Source organism: Protomyctophum parallelum (assembly GCF_964188405.1).
Source record: "Protomyctophum parallelum genome assembly, chromosome: 9".
Taxonomy (NCBI): Eukaryota; Metazoa; Chordata; class Actinopteri; order Myctophiformes; family Myctophidae; genus Protomyctophum; species Protomyctophum parallelum.
The window spans coordinates 28,393,998-28,409,896 of NC_139706.1; positions in this window are offsets into that span (position 1 = coordinate 28,393,998).

Below are 15,899 nucleotides of genomic sequence, written 5' to 3' on the forward strand. Positions count from 1 at the left end.
AATCTTTTACACCCTATGGTATAAATATCAATCAGATATAATTCATCTTTGTGACAGGCCTAAACATTCTCCCCTTCCTCCCCACACGTGGGTTTTGATATAGGCTATAATAATTTGGGAAATATTAAACATTTCCCCTCTGTACCGGTATCGGCCGATCATGAAAAAAAACTAGCTGTGATCGGTCCCAAGAAACCTGATAGCTATAGCAGGCGTCTGTGTGAAATGTCCTTACATACTCCGGCTCCCCGTTTGTTTGTACAGTTCACTGTTTGACATTTTATTTGGCCAAAAGATCTGACATATACGTCTGAGGCATCTGTTCTATTCTCCTATGTCTGTTTTGACCACTCTCCAGCTCTCAGAACCATACAGCAGAACAGACTTGACATTGCTGTTGTAAAGCTATTGTTTTGATCTCCAGATGGAACGGAGTTGGGAGAAGGCACCCTGAGTCTTTCCCAGCCCTGCTTTGATGTCTTTGATGCCCCGCTGTCCTTACTAATTTAAGGCTGCCCAGATAAGTGAAATCGTCCACAAACTCAAGTGGTTTTTCATCGACAAGGCAAGGATGGGTTGTGTGGGGGTAGAGTTCATACACAACACAGAGTCTGAGTCCGCTTACTTGTTTTACTGGTTATTAATTGCCAGCCGTGACCACTAATATGTTCTAGTAGAGGAAGGAGTAGCCTAATTGCTTTTAACAAGTACTACAGCTGCCTAGGCCCTAACTAACAGAAACTGTGAAAGGACCATGTTGTAAATACTGCAGAGGGCGCCAACTTCTGCCTAACTGGAAAAACAAAAATCAATGACACATTGAAGTGGAAAAAATGTGGTGGTTGAGAGGGTGCTTAGACTTGGGAAATAACACTAGAGAGCCTCAGCTGTTTGCATGTCCCACAACTGTCTTTGACCTTTAGGAAACAAATATTTAGTCCAAAGATTCATGATGGCAAGTCGAGAGGCAGTAAAAACAAAAACATACAAAAATAACTGGTGAAATGTTTTATTCATGGTTCAATTCGCTGTTATTTTCTGCACAATTTTAAACTTTTAGTAGAAAGCCAGGCAAAGGCATGTGTTAAATATTAGTTGCATCCCCAGTCTCACAGATTCCAGACATCCATCCTTCACACTCACTGCTGTGTGAACCAGACTAAATAGGCTATAGGCACATACAATACATGTGGTAGCCATTCATTACAACGTGAACATCTCTGCTAAATTTGTGCCACCTTCTTCATTGATTCTAAATCGTTATATTGTCAAAGCCAAAGTTAGTTAGTTATTGATAACATGCTTCATGCATTTTATGGGCTAATCATAGATCGGACATTGCTTTTTTTCCCCTCTTTTTTCTTCAATGTGAATAAATATTGACTAAACAGATTTTCATGTTGTCCCCTTCACCATATGCACTAGTCTAGGTTTGTTTACTTTATATTTAAGGCCAGTGTGTAATTTGACTGCCAGTATTTCATCAATGATTGAACTTGCACTTTATTGGAGTCTGGTGACCCCCAGTTAAACAACTCAGATGTAGCATTAAAAGCTCTAATGAATATGTTTTCAACAAACAATGTTTGTTTGGTACTGTATGTCTCTATCTATGACACAAATGTAAAATAGAAAATACATAGGAGGAGATTCTTTGTTTAGAAAGGGCAGCAAAAAGTTGTCAAAACGGTGACTTCAGATCAGCCCTGTATATTTCAGTAATATCATTCCTGCTATTCTGTACTTGTTACCACATGCAAAGTGAGGTCAAGGATTTGTTTTGCATTGTGAGGCTTTACAGTAAGGTGAACTTGACACTGAAACATACAGACAGGTGACAAATTAAAGGGGAAATCTGAATAAATGAGTGGAGAAACATAATGAATGCAGATGCTTTCTACAGGTGGACTGCATGATACAATTAAGCAATTAGCATGCTGCCATTCTTCTGTGGTATGTATAAAAATGCTGAGTAGGCCAAAATGTCCTCGATTTTTAATCAAGAAGGCTAGAGAAAAAGTGACTGAAAAATAAGGTTCATTAAAGGGGCATAGGCGCTTGGGTGGTGCAGTGCTAAGGTCCCTCCCCACCACCACAGAGGTTGTTGGTTCGAATCCACCATGGTGCAAGCAGCTTTTTCAGGCATCTATGCGACGCCGAACACAATTGACCCCTGTTTCGGGGAGGGAAGCCAGGCAGGGGAGGTAATATTTGTCATTGCATGCACTCCTACGACTGGGGCAGCACCTGTTGAGCGAGAGGAGTAGGACGAAGGCTCTACGACGTAGAGCCTTCGTCTTACTCCTCCCACATAGAGTCTACGTCCTCCTCACTGTGGTAGGTGTGTATGTAGCATGTACAGTAGGCCTGTGTATGCATGTACTGTATGTGCAGTATGTATGCATGTCCCCTCAAAAGTAGTAAATCATGGCTCATGTCACTATGCATTATGCCATGAACCAGAAGCACCTCCAGCCAGAAATACCTGGTGAAGTAAAACTTAAGAAGAGCATGGAAGTTGAATGCATCTATGCATCTTTTCCCCCAGCAAATATCTTGGTTATACCAACATTGTTCTTGTGAAGTATGATATAGCTATGTGTTATATATAATGATGCATTGTTATTTCCATTTGGCCAAAGGCAAGTCAACATGTCCACAAACTGCCAAAGGTCTGTGGAAAGAAATTAGACACAGATGAGTATCACCATATTGTTCACAATACTGAATTGATTATCCAGTCTCTCCTATTGATGTATCCAGGGTTTACTGTTATGGTCCCTTTCCAAAAGCAGAGCACTGAGATTCCAAATGGCAATCACAACACACAAAATCCATGTAATGGTTTAGAAACACAATACAACTAGAAAAAGTGCCCTTCCGGGCACAGGTCTCCACCAGGTTATCCACAGATCCGTGCAGTTAGAGGTAAAAACACTTTTCGGCCAGTTATAGCGCCACCTTGAGGCTGAGTTGAAATTGTTCATGTGGCATTTCGTCCTCGGCCTAGTGGGAATGTGGGTGCACAATTTCACGGAAATCACGCGATGTGTTCATGATTTGCAGCATTTTGTTTGAAACTGAGCACTCCTGTGAACTTTGGAAGCCAATCTTAACCAATCAGGATGGAGTCTGATAAATGTGAAAGACCCGTTTCGTTGAATGGCTCTAGAGAGACTGTGTACCAATTTGCGTGATGTTTGGACAAAATCTGTAGGTGTACTGTGCAAAAACTTGTTTTGCACAAAGCGGCCTCCTGGTGGCGCTATAACAGGCCGTTCTGGAAAGTTTGGGGCAGAGGTTCATGGTTGGCATCCAGGGAGTGTGTGTGCAAAATATGGCATTGAAAAACTTGTTTTGCACAAAGCGGCCTCCTGGTGGCGCTATAACAGGCCGTTCTGGAAAGTTTGGGGCAGAGGTTCATGGTTGGCATCCAGGGAGTGTGTGTGCAAAATATGGCATCGACCGGGTTAACGGTGGCCGAGATTACCTGTTCACGGACACACGGACACACACACGGACACACACGCGGACGGACGGAGTGCAAAACATACTCTCCCCACATGCCTTCGGCCTGGTGGAGACAATTATAATTTTTTTGTATACAGATGTATGCAACACTGTTTTTGTTCCCATACCCGGGAGGGATGGCCCTGTCTGCTGTTTATCCATAACCTGAAGGGAACAAGCTGGTATTGCTTATTGCTAGTTGGTTGAATCTACTTACCACACTAACTAACTAGAAAAAGTGCCCTTCCGGGCACAGGTCTCCACCAGGTTATCCACAGATCCGTGCAGTTAGAGGTAAAAACACTTTTCGGCCAGTTATAGCGCCACCTTGAGGCTGAGTTGAAATTGTTCATGTGGCATTTCGTCCTCGGCCTAGTGGGAATGTGGGTGCACAATTTCACGGAAATCACGCGATGTGTTCATGATTTGCAGCATTTTGTTTGAAACTGAGCACTCCTGTGAACTTTGGAAGCCAATCTTAACCAATCAGGATGGAGTCTGATAAATCTGAAAGACCCGTTTCGTTGAATGGCTCTAGAGAGACTGTGTACCAATTTGCGTGATGTTTGGACAAAATCTGTAGGTGTACTGTGCAAAAAGCGATGGCGAAAAAAGCGATGGCGAAAAAAAAGCGATGGCGAAAAAAGCGATGGCGAAAAAGCGATGCGAAAAAAAGCGATGGCGAAAAAAGTGATGGCCAAAAAAGCGATGGCCAAAAAAGCGATGGCAAAAAAAGCGATGGCGAAAAAGCGATGGCGAAAAAAGCGATGGCGAAAAAGCGATGCGAAAAAAAGCGATGGCGAAAAAAGCGATGGCCAAAAAAGCGATGGCCAAAAAAGCGATGGCCAAAAAAGCGATGGCGAAAAAAGCGATGGCGAAAAAAGCGATGGCGAAAAAAGCGATGGCCAAAAAAGCGATGGCCAAAAAAGCGATGGCGAAAAAAGCGATGGCGAAAAAAGCGATGGCGAAAAAAAGCGATGGCGAAAAAAAGCGATGGCGAAAAAAGCGATGGCGAAAAAAGCGATGGCGAAAAAAGCGATGGCGAAAAAAGCGATGGCGAAAAAGTGATGGCGAAAAAAGCGATGGCCAAAAAAGCGATGGCGAAAAAAGCGATGGCGAAAAAAAGCGATGGCGAAAAAAGCGATGGCGAAAAAGTGATGGCCAAAAAAGCGATGGCAAAAAAAAGCGATGGCGAAAAAAAAGCGATGGCGAAAAAAGCGATGGCGAAAAAAAGCGATGGCGAATAAAGCGATGGCCAAAAAAGCGATGGCCAAAAAAGCGATGGCCAAAAAAGCGATGGCCAAAAAAGCGATGGCGAAAAAAGCGATGGCGAAAAAAGCGATGGCCAAAAAAGCGATGGCCAAAAAAGCGATGGCCAAAAAAGCGATGGCGAAAAAAGCGATGGCGAAAAAAGCGATGGCGAAAAAAAGCGATGGCGAAAAAAAGCGATGGCGAAAAAAAGCGATGGCGAAAAAAGCGATGGCGAAAAAAAGCGATGGCGAAAAAAAGCGATGGCGAAAAGAAGCGATGGCGAAAAAAAGCGATGGCAAAAAAAGCGATGGCGAAAAAAGCGATGGCGAAAAAGCGATGCGAAAAAAAGCGATGGCGGAAAAAGCGATGGCGAAAAAAGCGATGGCCAAAAAAGCGATGGCGAAAAAAGCGATGGCGAAAAAGCGATGCGAAAAAAAGCGATGGCGAAAAAAGCGATGGCGAAAAAAGCGATGGCGAAAAAAGCGATGGCGAAAAAAGCGATGGCGAAAAGAAGCGATGGCGAAAAAAGCGATGGCGAAAAGCGATGCGAAAAAAAGCGATGGCGAAAAAGCGATGGCCAAAAAAGCCGAAAAAAGCAGAAAAAAGCAGAAAAAAGCCGGAAAAAAGCCGAAAAAAGCCGAAAAAAGCCGAAAAAAGCGATGGCCAAAAAAGCGATGGCCAAAAAAGCAATGGCGAAAAAAGCGATGGCGAAAAAAAGCGATGGCGAAAAAGCGATGGCGAAAAAGCGATGCGAAAAAAAGCGATGGCGAAAAAAGCGATGGCAAAAAAAAGCGAAGGCGAAAAAAAGCGATGGCGAAAAGAAGCGATGGCGAAAAAAGCGATGGCAAAAAAAAGCGATGGCGAAAAAAAGCGATGGCGAAAAAAGCGATGGCGAAAAAAGCGATGGCGAAAAAAAGCGATGGCGAAAAAAGCGATGCGAAAAAAAGCGATGCGAAAAAAAGCGATGGCGAAAAAAGCGATGGCGAAAAAAAGCGATGGCAAAAAAAGCGATGGCGAAAAAAAAGCGATGGCGAAAAAAGCGATGGCGAAAAAGCGATGCGAAAAAAAGCGATGGCGAAAAGAAGCGATGGCGAAAAAAGCGATGGCAAAAAAAAGCGATGGCGAAAAAAAGCGATGGCGAAAAAAGCGATGGCGAAAAAAGCGATGGCGAAAAAAAGCGATGGCGAAAAAAGCGATGCGAAAAAAAGCGATGCGAAAAAAAGCGATGGCGAAAAAAGCGATGGCGAAAAAAGCGATGGCGAAAAAAGCGATGGTGAAAAAAGCGATGGCGAAAAAAAGCGATGGCAAAAAAAGCGATGGCGAAAAAAAAGCGATGGCGAAAAAAGCGATGGCGAAAAAGCGATGCGGAAAAAAAGCGATGGCGAAAAAAGCGATGGCGAAAAAAAGCGATGGCGAAAAAGCGATGCGAAAAAAAGCGATGGCGAAAAAAGCGATGGCGAAAAAAGCGATGGCGAAAAAAAGCGATGGCGAAAAAAGCGATGGCGAAAAAAGCGATGGCGAAAAAAGCGATGGCGAAAAAAGCGATGGCGAAAAAAGCGATGGCGAAAAAAAGCGATGGCCAAAAAAGCGATGGCGAAAAAAGCGATGGCGAAAAAAGCGATGGCCAAAAAAGCGATGGCGAAAAAAAGCGATGGCGAAAAAGCGATGGCGAAAAAAAGCGATGGCGAAAAAAGCGATGGCCAAAAAAGCGATGGCAAAAAAAGCGATGGCGAAAAAAAGCGATGGCGAAAAAGCGATGCGAAAAAAAGCGATGGCGAAAAAAGCGATGGCGATTCGCTTTTTTTCGCCATCGCTTTTTTCGGCGAAAAAGCCGAAAAAAGCCGAAAAAAGCCGAAAAAAGCCGAAAAAAGCCGAAAAAAGCCGAAAAAAGCGATGGCGAAAAAGCGATGCGAAAAAAAGCGATGGCGAAAAAAAGCGATGGCGAAAAAAGCGATGGCGAAAAAAGCGATGGCGAAAAAAGCGATGGCGAAAAAAAGCGATGGCCAAAAAAGCGATGGCCAAAAAAGCGATGGCCAAAAAAGCGATGGCCAAAAAAGCGATGGCGAAAAAAAGCGATGGCGAAAAAGCGATGGCGAAAAAAAGCGATGGCCAAAAAAGCGATGGCCAAAAAAGCGATGGCAAAAAAAGCGATGGCGAAAAAAAGCGATGGCGAAAAAGCGATGCGAAAAAAAGCGATGGCGAAAAAAGCGATGGCGATTCGCTTTTTTTCGCCATCGCTTTTTTCGGCGAAAAAGCCGAAAAAAGCCGAAAAAAGCCGAAAAAAGCGATGGCGAAAAAAGCGATGGCGAAAAAAGCGATGGCGAAAAAAGCGATGGCGAAAAAAAGCGATGGCGAAAAAGCGATGGCGAAAAAGCGATGCGAAAAAAAGCGATGGCAAAAAAAAGCGATGGCGAAAAAAGCGATGGCGAAAAAAGCGATGGCAAAAAAAAGCGATGGCGAATAAAGCGATGGCCAAAAAAGCGATGGCCAAAAAAGCAATGGCGAAAAAAGCGATGGCGAAAAAAGCGATGGCCAAAAAAGCGATGGCGAAAAAAGCGATGGCGAAAAAAGCGATGGCAAAAAAAAGCGATGGCAGAAAAAAGCGATGGCGAAAAAAGCGATGGCGAAAAAAGCGATGGCCAAAAAAGCGATGGCGAAAAAAAGCGATGGCGAAAAAAGCGATGGCAAAAAAAAGCGATGGCGAAAAAAAGCGATGGCGAAGAAAGCGATGGCAAAAAAATGCGATGGCGAAAAAAGCGATGGCGAAAAAAGCGATGGCGAAAAAAGCGATGGCGAAAAGCGATGCGAAAAAAAGCGATGGCGAAAAAAGCGATGGCCAAAAAAGCGATGGCCAAAAAAGCGATGGCGAAAAAAGCGATGGCGAAAAAAAGCGATGGCGAAAAAGCGATGGCCAAAAAAGCCGAAAAAAGCCGAAAAAAGCCGAAAAAAGCCGAAAAAAGCTGAAAAAAGCTGAAAAAGCCGAAAAAAGCGATGGCGAAAAAAGCGATGGCCAAAAAAGCGATGGCGAAAAAAGCGATGGCGAAAAAAAGCGATGGCGAAAAAGCGATGGCGAAAAAGCGATGCGAAAAAAAGCGATGGCGAAAAAAGCGATGGCGAAAAAAGCGATGGCGAAAAAAGCGATGGCAAAAAAAAGCGATGGCGAATAAAGCGATGGCCAAAAAAGCGATGGCCAAAAAAGCGATGGCCAAAAAAGCGATGGCAAAAAAAAGCGATGGCAAAAAAAAGCGATGGCGAAAAAAAGCGATGGCGAAAAAGCGATGGCGAAAAAGCGATGCGAAAAAAAGCGATGGCGAAAAAAGCGATGGCGAAAAAAGCGATGGCGAAAAAAGCGATGGCAAAAAAAAGCGATGGCGAATAAAGCGATGGCCAAAAAAGCGATGGCCAAAAAAGCGATGGCGAAAAAAGCAATGGCGAAAAAAGCGATGGCCAAAAAAGCGATGGCGAAAAAAGCGATGGCCAAAAAAGCGATGGCAAAAAAAAGCGATGGCAAAAAAAAGCGATGGCGAAAAAAAGCGATGGCAAAAAAAAGCGATGGCGAAAAAAGCGATGGCGAAAAAAGCGATGGCGAAAAAAGCGATGGCGAAAAAGCGATGGCGAAAAAAGCGATGGCGAAAAAAAAGCGATGGCGAAAAAAGCGATGGCGAAAAAAATGGTTCATGGTTGGCATCCAGGGAGTGTGTGTGCAAAATATGGCATGGAAAAACTTGTTTTGCACAAAGCGGCCTCCTGGTGGCGCTATAACAGGCCGTTCTGGAAAGTTTGGGGCAGAGGTTCATGGTTGGCATCCAGGGAGTGTGTGTGCAAAATATGGCATCGACCGGGTTAACGGTGGCCGAGATTAGCTGTTCACGGACACACGGACACACAAACGGACGGACACGCGGACGGACGGAGTGCAAAACATACTCTCCCCACATGCCTTCGGCCTGGTGGAGACAAAAATGCTACCTATTTTCACTGACGAAAACGAAAACTAAATAAGCCTAAATTAAAAAATGTTGTCAACTAATTAAAACTAGACTAAAATGTTAGGGAGGTACAGTAGGACTACTGGTGGAGAAGAGATCCAGAACAGCTAAAAGACAAGTAATTTTATGTTTGGTTGCACTCGGGTGAAAATTCAAGCTCACGTTGTGAGCTTGTAGATCGGCTATTTTCGATAGCCGATGGCGAAAAAAGCGATGGCGAAAAAAGCGATGGCGAAAAAGGCGATGGCGAAAAAAGCGATGGCGAAAAAAGCGATGGCCAAAAAAAGCGATGGCCAAAAAAGCGATGGCCAAAAAAGCGATGGCGAAAAAAGCGATGGCGAAAAAAGCGATGGCGAAAAAAGCGATGGCGAAAAAAAGCGATGGCGAAAAAGCGATGGCCAAAAAAGCGATGGCCAAAAAAGCGATGGCAAAAAAAGCGATGGCGAAAAAAAGCGATGGCGAAAAAGCGATGCGAAAAAAAGCGATGGCGAAAAAAGCGATGGCGATTCGCTTTTTTTCGCCATCGCTTTTTTCGGCGAAAAAGCCGAAAAAAGCCGAAAAAAGCGATGGCGAAAAAAGCGATGGCGAAAAAAGCGATGGCGAAAAAAGCGATGGCGAAAAAAAGCGATGGCGAAAAAGCGATGGCGAAAAAGCGATGCGAAAAAAAGCGATGGCGAAAAAAGCGATGGCAAAAAAAAGCGATGGCGAAAAAAGCGATGGCGAAAAAAGCGATGGCAAAAAAAAGCGATGGCGAATAAAGCGATGGCCAAAAAAGCGATGGCCAAAAAAGCAATGGCGAAAAAAGCGATGGCGAAAAAAGCGATGGCCAAAAAAGCGATGGCGAAAAAAGCGATGGCGAAAAAAGCGATGGCAAAAAAAAGCGATGGCAGAAAAAAGCGATGGCGAAAAAAGCGATGGCCAAAAAGCGATGGCCAAAAAAGCGATGGCGAAAAAAAGCGATGGCGAAAAAAGCGATGGCAAAAAAAAGCGATGGCGAAAAAAAGCGATGGCGAAAAAAGCGATGGCAAAAAAAAGCGATGGCGAAAAAAGCGATGGCGAAAAAAGCGATGGTGAAAAAAGCGATGGCGAAAAGCGATGCGAAAAAAAGCGATGGCGAAAAAAGCGATGGCGAAAAAAGCGATGGCCAAAAAAGCGATGGCGAAAAAAGCGATGGCGAAAAAGCGATGGCGAAAAAGCGATGGCCAAAAAAGCCGAAAAAAGCCGAAAAAAGCCGAAAAAAGCCGAAAAAAGCTGAAAAAAGCGATGGCAAAAAAAGCGATGGCCAAAAAAGCGATGGCCAAAAAAGCGATGGCGAAAAAAAGCGATGGCGAAAAAGCGATGGCGAAAAAGCGATGCGAAAAAAAGCGATGGCGAAAAAAGCGATGGCAAAAAAAAGCGATGGCGAAAAAAGCGATGGCGAAAAAAGCGATGGCAAAAAAAAGCGATGGCGAATAAAGCGATGGCCAAAAAAGCGATGGCCAAAAAAGCAATGGCGAAAAAAGCGATGGCGAAAAAAGCGATGGCCAAAAAAGCGATGGCGAAAAAAGCGATGGCGAAAAAAGCGATGGCAAAAAAAAGCGATGGCGAAAAAAAAGCGATGGCGAAAAAAGCGATGGCGAAAAAAGCGATGGCGAAAAAAGCGATGGCGAAAAAGCGATGGCGAAAAAAGCGATGGCGAAAAAAAAGCGATGGCGAAAAAAATGGTTCATGGTTGGCATCCAGGGAGTGTGTGTGCAAAATATGGCATGGAAAAACTTGTTTTGCACAAAGCGGCCTCCTGGTGGCGCTATAACAGGCCGTTCTGGAAAGTTTGGGGCAGAGGTTCATGGTTGGCATCCAGGGAGTGTGTGTGCAAAATATGGCATCGACCGGGTTAACGGTGGCCGAGATTAGCTGTTCACGGACACACGGACACACAAACGGACGGACACGCGGACGGACGGAGTGCAAAACATACTCTCCCCACATGCCTTCGGCCTGGTGGAGACAATAACTATAGATACAAATTGGACAGGAAAGTTATGCCATTACTAGATTTGATGTCTTGACTCAGAGTCACAGGCCATTGTGTGCATACCCCGGCTTATAGCACAGGTGTAACCTCGCGTTACCAGGCTTTGTGTGAAGCTGGTCTCATGTGTTGTTTGCACTGGAAAAATACATGCATTCTGTCATATTCCTCAAGATTCATGATGAAATTGAGAAGACAATATCCCAGTTTAGTTCTAGATCAAGGAACCTCAAGATAAAACAGTTAACAAACTTTGGCTTTGCAAAACAGTTCCATATAGTGTTACCAATAAATGAAATGGCTGGCACCAGATACTAATGATTAATATGGTTATTATATTCTATTTGATCTCATGTTGATTGGTCTCTGTTGTATTTCCCTATGATGGAATCTATCTGATGACAATTCACAGTATGGCTGGTGATGCTATGTGAGGTACAAGGGAGCACAGTGGATCATAAACCCATCTCTGCTCAGTGATTAATGTTATGAGATGTTACGCGTCTTCTGTGCCAAATCCAAGAAACTGCCAAGCTCTGAACTATGCTCAGATGATAATTTCTGGGAAAATGCCCTGTCACCATTTTAACAACCATGCCTGGTTTAGATTTGGCAAAGAACACTGTAAAATCATCAGTGTTTTACAGGTCAATTTGGTTGCATTTGTACAATCTCAGAGCTATGCATGGAATACATTATCACTGAGGATTTTATATAAAGAGGAATTGCAGTTATAAAACCATGTAACAGAGAGGAGACAAGCATCAGTGTGTACTGTACATGTCTAAACATAATGAAACCCAATCAATCAATCAACTACAAAGGTTGTAGGTTGACCTTAGGCTATAATTAATTGCTCAATATCTGACACATGACACTGACAAGTGAACAACCTGAGGCCTCAGTAAGGTAAAGTTGTTACGTCAGGCACTTCGCACTAGGTCAGGCACTTCACAATCCCCTCTAGCGGTTGCCCTAGTGCTGATCCCTCTATCAGGCTTCCTTTTTGTGAATTCCCTTACAAGGGCAAGACACCAACCTGGACAACAGGAGCAATTAGCTGTTGAGAGTCTTGCTCAAGGACACTTCAACACCAACTCTGGAGGAGCCCGCGGGTTGGAGCTGGGAACCTTGCGGTTCCTATCCGGTCACTCTACCACTGGCGCTGAGCCACTGCAACCCCCTATACAAACACTAACGGGTCAATTTGGTTCCATTTGTATACAGTCAGTTAAATGTAAAGAACCACTGCATTAAATTATAGAATTCACAGAATGTGTTATTACTACTACAACTACTACAACACTATTATTGTTGTTGTAATGTGTACATGTAATGTGTCTGTCTGTCTGTCTGCTGTTGTGTAATTGATAAATAAATACGTAGTCCGTTTGTGTGAACTACTCCTTTAAATAACTGATATCCCCCTGTTTCAGAAGTATGTTGTGTAGGCCTACTTCCGTTTATTATTCATTTAACTTAATATATTCAAAAGGGGAGCTCCATGGAGCACATAACACTGTCAGGCCGGGTAGCCAGCTACCAGCACCGTGCAAAGCTCTTTGAGCTCAGGAACATTTCCGGTGGGAATAATGTCGGGACATTGTCCAGTGAGTGTTGACCTTTCACACATGAATCAAAAACATCAAACCTCTCACCAGAGATGGAGATCGCATTAAAAAACTACAATGCAAAATATTGACCATGTGTTTCCTTTAGGTCTATCTTATTATTGTTGCATTGTTTATATCCCTTTTATGATTTATTTTGCTTTATTTTTGGAATGACATTATATACCTTTACCTTGTATTATTTGGTTTATTTGTTTTGTAGTATGCTCATGGTCTGACCTACCGGAGTAGGAACTGATTGTTTGCACACGCACACACTTGCGGTGTTGGGTGTATCTTTGGACACCGTGGTTATCAATTGCCTGTTCACTTGTAACGTCATGTGTATAGACACTATTTAATCGGTTTGTTGGTCCATTCCTCGCCCTGATGAAGACCATAACCAGTCGAAACATGTTGGCATTTTTAGTTTTAACTTTACATCCTCTCCTCCACATTGTTTGAGTGCTTGGATGTCCTCTTCCGTTGTATGTCTATATTCCCACAGACTGATCCTAGAAGCACCTTCAAACACTTTAAAGACATTTTTATCTCCTGTGAGCACCCCCTTGGCCTATGTGTTTTTTAATTGTGGAATAGTTGTCTGGCTACTCCCACTTAATAACATGGGGTTCATTAATTTCCTTCCACAGACAATGACAGATGTGGAAGGCATTTCTTGTTTTGGTTGCATTGGTCCAGAAATAAAGCCAATACTGCAGATAAAATGCTGCAAATTTGAGCCTTTCAAGAAGATCATATTTACATAATTTTTACTTCAAGAAAGAAAGAAAGATAGATTGATTGATTATGTTATATGCAACCATTTTAGGAGCCAATTTCAGGCATCACAGGCTCATTGTCATGACTTCCTAGATCAGGTGTATTCAATGTGGTGAAGATTTGTAGAAAGAAATCATGTTTCTGCAGCAAACAGTGAAATTTGGGGTCAATCAGATTATGCATTCATGATTTGTGGCGTTTTATTTGTAAAAATATGCCCTTCCTACAAACATTGGAAGCCATTATAGCCAATCAATGTGGGATATGACAAATACCGTTATTTACGATTCATGTTTGTCACATCACAATGTGTCCATTATTATTATTTTTTAGTTTTAGTTTTTTCCAGATAGGTCAGACTGGAGACACAGCAAACCAAGGGCTGTGCAGAGAAGACTCTCAGATTCGAGAGAACAGTTTGAATCTGTGAGTTGCACAGACTTTCAATGCATAAACCATATGGTCTGTACTGTGGCTATGCACTAAGTGACTCAGCCACCAGGCATCCAGTAATGTGTTTTGGACATACGGTCAGTCTGTCACATACAGTAATCTGTATGAGTAGTAGCAAAAAGTCTGTTTTGAAGAAAATGAAAAAACAGAAAAAAGGAATTGCGATGGAGGTATACTCACACAACTCTAGATGAGTCTCATATGTGTCCTGGTTACCCATGAACATACAGCCATATTTACCTATAGCCTACTGGCTGTGTTCATTAGAAATGTGGTGCTGATGTATTTTATACAGACGTTTGTGAGAGTATCCCTGAAGACACACCCACCCGCATGCATGCGTGCACAGGGGTGAAAATTGTATCTATGCCGTAGGCTTACATCAAGACAAGTTGTGACTACACTACACATGAGGTAATATATTAAATACTGCTCTGAATCCCACACGTGATGTCTTGTGTGAGACAAAATCCCAGGGGGGATTTGTTATTTCAAATGTCCTCATGTGTCCTCAGCTCCTTACAATACATTACATACAGTTTTGTTTGTTTTTTCTTATTTTTTTTAACAATGAAACATGTTGTCCATAACAACTGCCTCTTGTTAACTAATTATCATGTTTAACAGCTTACATATTAAAAATATCATAATATGCATCAATTTGGAAAAGAAAACTATGAGAATGTTATTAGGGCCTGTTGGGCACCACTACTGGAAAAGCGTTGTGTTTTTTGTGTTGGGTTAACAATATTATGTCATGGCGTTTTACAGCCAGACAAGTTTCCGGTAGTTCCGACTGTAACCTGCCTGTGTAGACAGGGAAACATTGGACTATCATAGAGTACTACATCGGTTGGCCATGCAGGAAGCAGCAGGAATGGAAAGCTGGCTCATGATTGTACAGGGAATCCCATCTACGTGGCTCATGGTTTCCAGAACCTTTGGGAACAGCGGGGGTTGGTTCTTGACGGAAAATAGCTAGTAGGACGACTACTTTCTATTCCTTTCTCCATTAGAACACATAGGCAAAGGCTTGAGTATAATGGAGCAAAGCATTTTGTACAATCTCGCATACAATGGTTTACTTTTCCGTAAAGATATAAATAAATACATATTACCTCCTCAATACCATTGTGCACTCCCAGGTCAGGGAAGCTGGTGTGTTTACTAATCCTTTTTTATGCCTCATTTAACCATTAAAAAAAACATATACCGGTAGGCCCACTTCGATGACTGGAGTCCCCCCAGGCTCTATACTAGACGCTCTTCTATTTTCACACTAATGTCTTTGCAGAAAATAGCTGATCTACAAGCTCAAAATGCATAGCTTTGTGAAACATAGCAACATGTAGGAGTGCTATGTTTTGCCAAACATTCGTCCCAGAGGATGCTAGGATTTATGTGGTTAAATAAAAGACAAGCATTCATGTTTCATTGAAGCGAGTGAAAAGTAGATGGTGTAAAAGTAAGCTAAAGGAAGAAAGTGTCAAATTAATGTCAATTAAAACCTCATTCTAATAAACCCAAAACTGTCATGTTAATGAAATGGCTGTGGTTAGATGTGGCCAGGAGAAGAGTTATGGCCACTAAGAGCAATTACAGTAAACTTACCAGCAGCTTAAATCATAAGACAAACCATATAAGGTAGAATTAGTTTACACCACCTCCTTATAGACTAGTGATCCCAAAAGGTAATTGTTATTGTGCTGCTTTTAAATAACGTACAATTCACTTTTGTTTTGCCAGAATGTGGCTCTTGTTGTGCCACCTTATGAACTCACCAGATGTTTGGATGCTTTCCGCCTGAGGACGGGTATGAGCTATGAGGTAAGGACAGCATACAAATCATTTTAATTTGCATGCAGCTTATCCATTATTTCACTTGCTCAGAATTATATTTTGTCAGGTCCATCCATTCCATTCATTCCATTCCATTCCATCCGATCCCATCCATCCATCCATCCATCCATCCATCCATCCATCCATCCATCCATGTCTTAATAAGTGTGGAGCAACTATATTATCTTTATGCTTGTTTTTGTTGGCCGGCACCTCATCACTGCATGTGGGCGTTTCATCTATTTGGATTGTGCATTTTGTCATAACTGTGTCACATTAGCCAATTGCAGTACATATGCCCCTCGGGGAACAGGTCTCCACCAGGATAGGAGCGTTTTGGGGAAAATGTCAAGTGGCATTGCTTCCTCAGCCTAGTGGGAATATGCGTGCACAGTTTCACCCCAATTGGACGCTGTGTTCATGACAAAACGGGCCACTCCTGAAAACTTTGAA